The sequence below is a fragment of the Lepisosteus platostomus genome, chromosome 5 (genome assembly GCF_059453375.1).
Source record: "Lepisosteus platostomus isolate fLepPlt1 chromosome 5, fLepPlt1.hap1, whole genome shotgun sequence".
Lineage (NCBI taxonomy): Eukaryota > Metazoa > Chordata > Actinopteri > Semionotiformes > Lepisosteidae > Lepisosteus > Lepisosteus platostomus.
This window is the reverse complement of record NC_142615.1, coordinates 23165628-23175382: the sequence shown is the minus strand read 5'-3', so window position 1 is coordinate 23175382 and position 9755 is coordinate 23165628. Positions and strand designations below refer to the sequence as shown.

The 9755-nt window shown below is 47.0% G+C and overlaps 4 non-coding genes across 4 annotated transcripts; 3 read left to right on the top strand and 1 right to left on the bottom strand.

The window, feature by feature from the left end:
- The first annotated feature begins 6047 nt into the window (after nt 1-6047).
- On the top strand, nt 6048-6120 carry trnaf-gaa (transfer RNA phenylalanine (anticodon GAA)). The gene has a single exon. It is a non-coding gene; the product is annotated as a tRNA-Phe (tRNA).
- Nucleotides 6121-6229: 109 nt separating this feature from the next.
- Nucleotides 6230-6302, top strand: trnav-aac (transfer RNA valine (anticodon AAC)). The gene has a single exon. It is a non-coding gene; the product is annotated as a tRNA-Val (tRNA).
- A 574-nt stretch (nt 6303-6876) lies between these two features.
- Nucleotides 6877-6948, bottom strand: trnah-gug (transfer RNA histidin (anticodon GUG)). Its single transcript has one exon. It is a non-coding gene; the product is annotated as a tRNA-His (tRNA).
- A 2482-nt stretch (nt 6949-9430) lies between these two features.
- On the top strand, nt 9431-9503 carry trnaf-gaa (transfer RNA phenylalanine (anticodon GAA)). The gene has a single exon. It is a non-coding gene; the product is annotated as a tRNA-Phe (tRNA).
- Nucleotides 9504-9755: the final 252 nt, after the last annotated feature.

The window sequence follows — 9755 nt, the reverse complement described above, 5'->3', positions numbered from 1 at the left end:
GCTTTCATAGCTCCGCCTGGCGGTTTTACAAGATATTTCACCCTACTTTGATACATCATGCGATATCCTACAGTTCTTTGCAGAACAAGCACTGCTATTTACTGCAAATTTTGAATGGTTGGATCTGTAGTTCTACTCAGTTTGGTGTATTCTTGATAAACCAAACTGGTGCCCTCCCTCCAACTCACCATTCCTCCCTTATGGTAGTGTATGCAGAGAAACCCATGTATATAAACCCACAGGGTCAATTGCAATGGACATCCCAAGTTAAAACACAGCCGCGTGCTAAGTTAGTACGGTACATTCTGGAGATCATCTCCCGCTCCGAGTTCAATTGCAGCAAAAACATGTGGAACAAAGATGGAGCTCAGCTCAACTTGTGCCTAATCCGGTTCCAAGGGCTTGGCCTTGTTGAACTAATTAGCCCGAACTGGAGAGGACTGTACATCAGAACACTTCTGATTAGTAGAATAATACATAGGCCACATTAATATACAATTACTTTTCTGTTTCTTCTTTATATTCAAACTAAATTTCCTGACAAATCAGTTAGTTTTTAATTTAAGAATTGCATTTAGGCTACAATTCACCTGATGAGGCTACGTCATTATTAAATGAGATACCCAATTGTAATTAGTCATGAAACAAATGAGAACCACAGCTGTGCATTTGAAATTAAACACTACTGTATTATTGCAGCATTAATTTTGTTTAACACTCCAGATGAATAAGTGGACACATCGTTATAGCTAAATCATTACAAAACACACCGACTAATAACCAGTAAAGTTAAGTTTAATTTTTAACAGAACTGGAAATTAAACTTGTGCAAAAAAAAAAACAATTGTTCCTCTGACCTAAGCATTTTTTTTAAGGCAATACATTTCTTTAGCAGGGTGTGCTTTGTGCTTACTTTTCAGAACTTTGATTTTCTCCCTCTCCTGTATCAGTAGGAGCGTACATTTCAAATTAAGTTATTTTCTAGTCAGTTCCAATGTCTTCCTTTCAGTTCAGCTCAACTTGTGCTTAATAAACATTTGGAACCAAGTTGGAGCTCAGCTCATCTTGTGCTTAATCCAGTTCACAGGGCTCAGCATTGTTGTTGTACTATTTAGCCCGAATTGCAAGGGACTGTGCATCAGAACATTGCATCTGATAAGTAGGTTAATTCATAGACCACGCTAATTACTTTGTCTCTTGTTTAAAATTAGTCAGGAAATTTAGTTTAAATATAGTTTTAAAATGTAAGAATTGCATTGAGGCTACAATTCACCAAATGAGGGATACTCAATTGCAATAAGTCACAAAACAAATGAGAACTGCAGCTGTGGGCTTGAGACAGGACACTACTGTATTAATTTGACATTAATTTATTTTTAACAGAACTTTACTGAAAATTAAACTTATAAAACTACCTGAGCAAATAAATACAACAATTATTGTTCGTCTGACCTTCTCAGAATCAGTTCCAGCATCTTCCTTTCAAAGTGGGGAAGTGCTTGCTGGCGTGTTGTTTTGCTAACTCATGCTTATCCTTTATAACGGTATCTTCTGACACCTGTGCACAATCCAACAACATTACAAGACCAGCACTATAACAGGAGTCATAAAAACACAAGAAGCCACATTGAACGAGCTTTCAGAATTGTAAAACATTGCTTTGCTTGTCTGTCATTTGGTTTGCATACCAGTCCATCAAGAGCTAGCACAACCCTGGCTGTTTCAACACAGTCATTGGATCACAGCCACAGGACAGAAAAGGGACTGTAAACCATAATAAATCACTTAAGATGCCGAGTTTTTTCCTTTAACATGCTTGGGTGCCACCTATTTCCTCCTCATCCCTGCTTTCCTCTGATAACCACAAATACGGAGACCCATCACTAAAATATTTAACAAATCTATCCAGTTGACTCCTCGATTTTATAGAACACATTAAAGCCTCACGCTACATTTATATAAATAATAGTTTAAGTTCTGTTCTCTTCACTCCCTAGCACCTTAAACTTCACAGCTACTAGTAATGATTAACATTCAACATAATTAGTAAATGTCACTTTTGTAAATACACATATTAATCAGCTTCATTATGAATAAATGTGGTATGAGTGTTAAGCAATTTTAATTAAATATTACAATGTTTTCAAGCGACGGATGCATAAATTCAGTACGTGGTAACGATATTATTTCCACTATATTCTGGAGCCTTCTAATGCAATTCATCGTTACACCAAGTATGGTACTAAGTTGCTCAAGCCATATTAAGAGGTGGTTTAAAATAATTCACTAGTTTAGTCACTTCTAGAGGGCAACAACTATTACTCTGTGTTCGTTGCAATTGAGAACAGGGTTAGTACGGTGCTGGACTAAGCACAATAGCAACGTTCATTGCAATTGGACTTAAGGTGGAGCACAACTTCAGACCACAGCTGCGTACTAAACACGGGTTGAACGCCTGTTAGTACTTCACTTTCAGTTTGTTGCAATTAACCCCTAGACTTTGCACTACTAAGGTCTAAATCAAGCTCAAGCAGAGACAACCCATTAATGGCTTTCATAACTTCCATTAGTCTCCACCTCTGTCTTCCCTAACTCATTCTTGATCTTTCTAAACTAGGCGTTTAACTGAAATTCAGCCCAATGATACTGTTTAGCCTGAGAAAAAAATATAATAAGCGCTATTCCTGACAGCCTGAGAGAAACACAGATTCCTATAGCCTCAACTGAGCAAGAGAGTCAGTTCCTGCACTTTCTGAAGTATTATTTAAAAAAAAAACTCCAGCACTGGCTGGAGAGGCTGTGTCCGGGCTCAGCGGTTATATAGGACAGGACTCAGCGCGCAGCAGGTGTGACTCATTGCTCTGCGCTGCCCGTGCGGAATGCGCGTCTCCTCCCTCCACACGCCACCGCCTCGCTAAACCGCCTTCATACTCCCCAGCAGCAATAACATCTCCATTTATTACATTTATTCTTCCATCTTAACCTAGAAAACTGCTGGGACGTTTCTGTGAACCGATAAAGCTCTCTCTGTTGGTTTTCACACGTAGAAACAATGCACGAGCTGAAAGCAGGAAGTCAAGCACTCCTCCCTCACTGTATATCTGGGTCCAGACTTCCGAAAACTCCTAAAAGTGAATTTCCAGAACGCCATATTAAAGTCTCCCACCCGTTCGTTTCAAATACATCAATTAGATGAGTTCGGGTTCTTTTCTGATGTATTTTAATAGTTTGGCACTGTGCCTTGTTAAATATGTTACAAGCAAAGTTTATCAACTTCATGCGAGATTTTGCGTGGATACAAAAACATTATATTGTAACGCCCTCGCCTGGTGGTGAGGAGGAAGCGCCCCTAGGCGCTCGTAGTACCGCTGGGCATGCTGGGAGTGGTAGCCGGGAAGAGTCTGAGGGTCAGCACGATGACCAGCGGCTGACCCTACCTGTGTAAATAATGTCCTAGTAATTCTAGTGCCCTGTGTAGTCCTGTAAAAGTAGAGTGTGTTGTTAGGTAATTACCACCGTGTGTACGTGTTCGTCAGTCTCCTCATGTGTGTGTAGATCCTGTGTTTGGTTTTGGGGTGGTTGTAAAATAAAGCCAGTGCTTGGTTAATCGCGTCTCCACTGTTCTTTAGTTCTGAAAAAGAACCTGCCAAACGCTACAATATGATATCTATAACACACGTGAAGAGTGAATCTGAATTAATCAGAATGCTTTGCTGCACCAGAATTGTTATTTACGTATTTTAAAAATACATCTGGTGCATCTGAAGACAGAATAAAACCCAGAACTGTAAAAGGACGACAGACCATTAAACTGTCTGGTGATATTGCTGCATGTATAATAGAACACGTTATTGTAAAAAATGTTTACATTCGTGAATGAGTATTTTTTTAATTATACCAAATGTCCGTTAAATAATGAATTACGTTTATCAGACCATAAACACTATTATATGAAAAAAAAACATTTACTATACATGCATTTAACTTGCTTTTTTAAAAAACATGACAATACGGTAGATGAAAATTGTTGTTCAGCGCTTTTGTATTAAATATACTCTACCAGCCTTTTAAGTCATGTGTCAGAAATAAAGTGTATAAAATTCGCTAAATCAAACAAAACACAAGCGCTACGAAAAAGAAAAAAATGTGTTTACCCTGCAATTTTATCTTGCTGAAACGTTTTTTTTTTCTGTGGCACTAACGGGCTAACGGTTAGGATTCCTGGTTTCCTGATTACATAGAAATGTGTCTCTCTTGTCTTACGGTGTCCAAATGACCAGTTCAGTGTAGAAAGGAGCAGCGTAAAACACCGGGGTAAAGTTAGCTTGAAGTTCGAAAACGATTTTGCCACGCCTGTAGCGTTTACACGAAACCTCTTAGATTCGCGAGAATACTTGCTTTGTGCATAAAATACATTGTGAATGCTTTCTCAGCCTTTACTTTTTCGTTTATATTACAGTTTTTGGACCAAGCACGAATATTCTTTTGTCCATATCTTCGCAACGGAAGCACAGAACGCCTTCAAACCAAGTGCATTTTAAAGACCACGACGTGGATATTTCCACAGCCTCTACATCAAAGTATCAGTGAGCTAATTATCTTTTTTTAAACCTCCGGTTTTTCATCGATGCGTAATTACGCACTAAGTGGAACCCGGGGGACCGCTGTATACACAAGTTCACAACGCGAGAAATGCTGTTCAATACGGCTTCATGCGAAAAACCCGTATATGACCATAGGCAACAGAATAGCGCAGTCTCCAATTACTCGGACTGTAAGCACGGGAATAAAGCTTTGTCTGAATTCTGAAACCCTTCCTTTACGTCCTGTTTTCATTCAGGTAAGAGTCAACTATATGCACAATACTACTGACAGCAGGAAGATTAAAATATTCTTTACTCAGCAGCTTATTAAAAACAGCTCCCATGATGTTCAAACCGATTTTTTACACAGAACACTGACACAGCTTTGCGTTCTGAATCTCTTTTTCTCGTGTGTTTATTTAATGTGGCACAATGCACTGGAATAGGGGTATTCTGTTCACAAACCAATAGCATTTAAACCACAGCACCCACAATGCTGCAAGTAAGTGTTTTGCACACTAAGAAGAGAGCGATGTCTTCCTCGTTAGTATAGTGGCAAGTATCCCCACCTGTCACGCGGGAGACCAGGGTACATCAGGACATGCATTGAAGTGAAAGCAGGATGCGCTGCGACATCCACTGTGCAGATCCCGCCACACTAAGAGGTGAGTGGGTCTGTTCGATCACAGCGCTAGGCGAATCCCCAAACAGTGTGCGTGGCAACAAACGAAACGGGCCTGTGTCCGCCCGGTTTCGATCCGGGGAAATCGGGCCCAGTAGTGGCGGGATCTGTACAGTGCATGTCGCAACGCTTCAATGTGCTTCCTGATGTCCTACCCCGAGAACAGAAAAGACAGCATCCACAGCAACAACAGCTCAGGTCTCTACACGGGAGCTAAGCTGCCCCCATCTCCTCTGCTCTGCGGCTCCTGCGGAGCGGAGTCCTGCCTGGAGCCGTGTTTGCAGGCGGCGGCTCCCCACACCTGTCTGTGCGTCTTGTCCAAGAGCTCCTGGGAGGAAGAGAAAGCCCTCCCACTCGGGGGCTTTTCCACGGTCTGTGTGAGGAGGGGCGGGTGTGTCCAGTAGCTTATCGAGCGGAAGCCTGGGGCGGCGGAGAGCTGTGATCGTGCAGACCTTCAGGTGTCACCTCTTTGTCTGCTTTCCCGCCCCCCTCCGCCCAAGCTCTGCTCAAAAGTAGCCCGGCAACCCCTCACACCTGCACGTGTCACAACCTAAGGTGCGGTCATGAGACACCCATGGGGTGTCGTTCTGTTCTTGCTAATTGTTTCCTGCCCCTCGCAGGCAGGAGTCCATGCGAGGAAGATGTGCTGGACAGAGCTCAGAGGGCGCACCTGGGTGGCTTTCCTTCTGAGTGACGTTCCTGCAACACTCTCCCGCTACTCTTGGTGCGCTCATGCCACAACACAGGAAGGCTGGAGCAGGTGGCTGTGGGCTTTGCGCACCGCCGAAATAGCTCAGTTGGGAGAGCGTTAGACTGAAGATCTAAAGGTCCCTGGTTCGATCCCGGGTTTCGGCATTTTGTTTCATCGCGCCCTTTGTTCCTCTCTCCAGCGCCCCCTGCCTAAAGTGACGCGTCCCTTTCTCAGCCCGAAACGCAAGCGAGACACCAGCAGCGGTCCCAGCAGGTTTCCGTAGTGTAGCGGCTATCACGTTCGCCTAACACGCGAAAGGTCCCCGGTTCGAGACCGGGCGGAAACAGCCTCGTTTTGCACGCTCCTGTACTTCACAGAGGTCTTGAGCGACCGGTCATTTGTTCCCAATGTATTTCCGGTGCCTTCGTGCACTCTTGTACCAAACGCACGTTCCTTCTGTACGCGGAGCCGATCATTTGCAATTGGGCTGTGCCGACAGACCAGGACGAGCTCTGTCGGCTCAAAAGCAGCGCAGGACCTGCAAGAACAACAGAAAGATTAGCATCCAGCGGGGGCCTCTTAGTGAGCCCAAGAGCTCATCAAGAATCGGCTCCAGCAACAGGGCTGGGCGCATTGTTCCATTCTCCGCCCACTCTCGGTGTAAACAAGTCCCTCCTGGTCTCTGCTTGAAATGCACTTTCCTGCGTTTGCTTTGGTGTAACTGGCTTCCCCTGCATGGGCGAATGTGAAGAAGATCCTTAGTAAGTCATTGAAGAAAACCGAGAAGAGGTCGGAGTGGCCTCTGTCATTCATCAACGATCCAGTCAGGCAGTACTCCTCTGTAAAGCGCCGTTCGTTCACATCGATTGGCTTTTTTTTGCCTTCATTCGTGCGAGTAGTAAAAGCAGACGCCCCTATTCTGCCGTGACCCGGATTCGAACCGGGGTTGTTGCGGCCACAACGCAAAGTACTGACCACTATACGATCACAGCGAGTTACCGAGACACACGCGGCAGGGCGGAAAGGGCTGTGCTCTCTTCGTGTGACATAATTCGGAAAAGTCCTGACGTTGCATTTCAACTGAGCCCCAGTATACATCGACCCTTCGACACTCTGAGTGACAACTCTCTTGCGTGTTTTCTCATATTTATGTAGTTTGCTTGCATGATGCCGGGAACAGCATGGTTGTTCGCTGCCATATAGTCTAGCGGTTAGGGTTCCTGGTTTTCACCCAGGCGGTTCGACTCGGTTTTGCCTCCTGCTTTCCAAAAGATCAGCACCGTGTACGAAAGAGCCGCATTAAAACTACTCGAACGTGCAAAACGTGCGAGAAGAGGGGGCGCTTGTTTCCAACCGAAACTTCTCGCGTGTGAGACGAGCTGATCATCGCTGTGGGAGGGTTACTCTGGTAGACAGGGCTGACCTTCGGCAATAGGATTTATAGTCTCCAAGATGATATTTGCACTTTCTGGAGAGGCGATTTTCTCCACTTCAGTAGCCCGATTTCGTCGATTGCGTGGAGAGGGCTGTAGAATGTGGCGCCGCCTTTCCTGCTCCGTCCATGACAGGCGTGCTGGTCTCTGGAGAGAGAGCACGGTCCATCAGCGCACTCCAATAAAGGCACTGGAAGCAGCTGAATCGCATTGGCGAAGCTCAGCACTGGGCCGCTGGGCACGTCTTACCACCGTTTCTGTAGTGTAGTGGTTATTACGTTCGCCTCACACGCGAAAGGTCCCCTGTTCGAAACCGGGCGGAAACAGATATCTTTTGTCGCCAGGCACAAAAGGGGATTGGGGATTCGCCTAGCGCTGTGATCGAACAGACCCACTGGACCCACCTCTTAGTGTGGCGGGATCTGCACAGTGCATGTCACAGCGCATCCTGCTTTCACTTCAAGGCGCGTCCTGATGTACCCCAGTCTCCCGCGTGACAGGTGGGGACAGGTGACAGGTCCTATACTAACGAGGAAGACATCGCTCTCTCCGACCCCCGGCATCGTGTCCCGACCCACCGTGCTGGAAGCCGACGCGTGCTGTGATTCCTTTACGGAGCAGAAATGACAACCGAGGAGCCGAGAGATCATTTCAGCATTTCGCGTCTGAACGGAAAACACAAACGACCAACTCGGAATGACTTGCCTTTGATGCTTCTCAAAGCGTTCTTTGTGCATCGAACAGACCCACTCACCTCTTAGTGTGGCGGGATCTGCACAGTGCATGTCGCAGCGCTTCCTGCTTTCACTTCAATGTGCTTCCTGATGTCGAGTCGTGTGCCGTGCGGAGGCTCTGAAAGCGAGAGCAATGAAAAGGTGCACGACGCTGTGAAAGAAAACAGAGAAGTGAAAGGCAGTCATTTCTCTAAGGAGGTGAAAGAAAAGCTACCCCCCGTCGGGGAATCGAACCCCGGTCTCCCGCGTGACAGGCGGGGATACTTGCTACTATACTAACGAGGAAGATATCGCTCTCTCCAACCCCCGGCATCGTGTCCCGACCCAGCATGCTGGAAGCCGACGCGTGCTGTGATCCCTTTACGGAGCAGAAATGACAACCGAGGAGCCGAGAGATCATTTCAGCATTTCGCGTCTGAACGGAAAACACAAACGACCAACTCGGAATGACTTGCCTTTGACGCTTTTCAAAGCGTTTTGTGCACGACGACTGCGCCGCCTAGCAGATACAAATGGGTTGTACAACTTTGAACTAGCAAATGGAAGAGGGCTAAGCCCCCTCTCTTTTAGCCCAGGTTCGATCTGTCTCCCAGAATCACCAGGGCGCGCACACACACACACCCGTGCCGTTGAAGTGCTCTGCTTCATTTCTAAGGGCAACTCAACATTCACTCCTACCCCGAGTGCAGAAAAGACAGCATCCACAGCAACAACAGCTCAGGTCTCTGCACAGAAGCTAAGCTGCCCTCATCTCCTCTGCTCTGCGGCTCCTGCGGAGTGGAGTCCCGCCTGGAGCCGTGTTTGCAGGCGGCGGCTCCCCGCGCCCTGTCTGTGCGTCGTGTCCAAGAGCTCCTGGGAGGAAGAGAGAGCCCTCCCACTCGGGGGCTTTTCCACGGTCTGTGTGAGGAGGGGCGGTTGTGTCCAGTAGCTTATCGAGCGGAAGCCTGGGGCGGCGGAGAGCTGTGATCGTGCAGACCTTGAGGTGTCACCTCTTTGTCTGCTTTCCCGCTCCCCCTCCGCCCAAGCTCTGCTCCAAAGTAGCTCGGCAACCCCTCACACGTGCACGTGTCACAACCTAAGGTGCGGTCATGAGACACCCATGGGGTGTCGTTCTGTTCTTGCTAATTGTTTCCTGCCCGTCGCAGGCAGGAGTCCATGCGAGGAAGATGCGCTGGACAGAGCTCAGAGGGCGCAGCTGGGTGGCTTTCCTTCTGAGTGACGTTCCTGCAACACTCTCCCGCTACTCTTGGTGCGCTCATGCCACAACACAGGAAGGCTGGAGCAGGTGGCTGTGGGCTTTGCGCACTGCCGAAATAGCTCAGTTGGGAGAGCGTTAGACTGAAGATCTAAAGGTCCCTGGTTCGATCCCGGGTTTCGGCATTTCGTTTCATCGCGACCTTTGTTCCTCTCTCCAGCGCCACCTGCCTAAAGTGACGCGTCCCTTTCTCAGCCCGAAACGCAAGCGAGAAACCAGCAGTGGTCCCTGCAGGTTTCCGTAGTGTAGCGGCTATCACGTTCGCCTAACACGTGAAAGGTCCCCGGTTCGAGACCGGGCGGAAACAGCCTCGTTTTGCACGCTCCTGTACTTCACAGAGGTCTTGAGCGACCGGTCATTTGTTCCCAATGTATTTC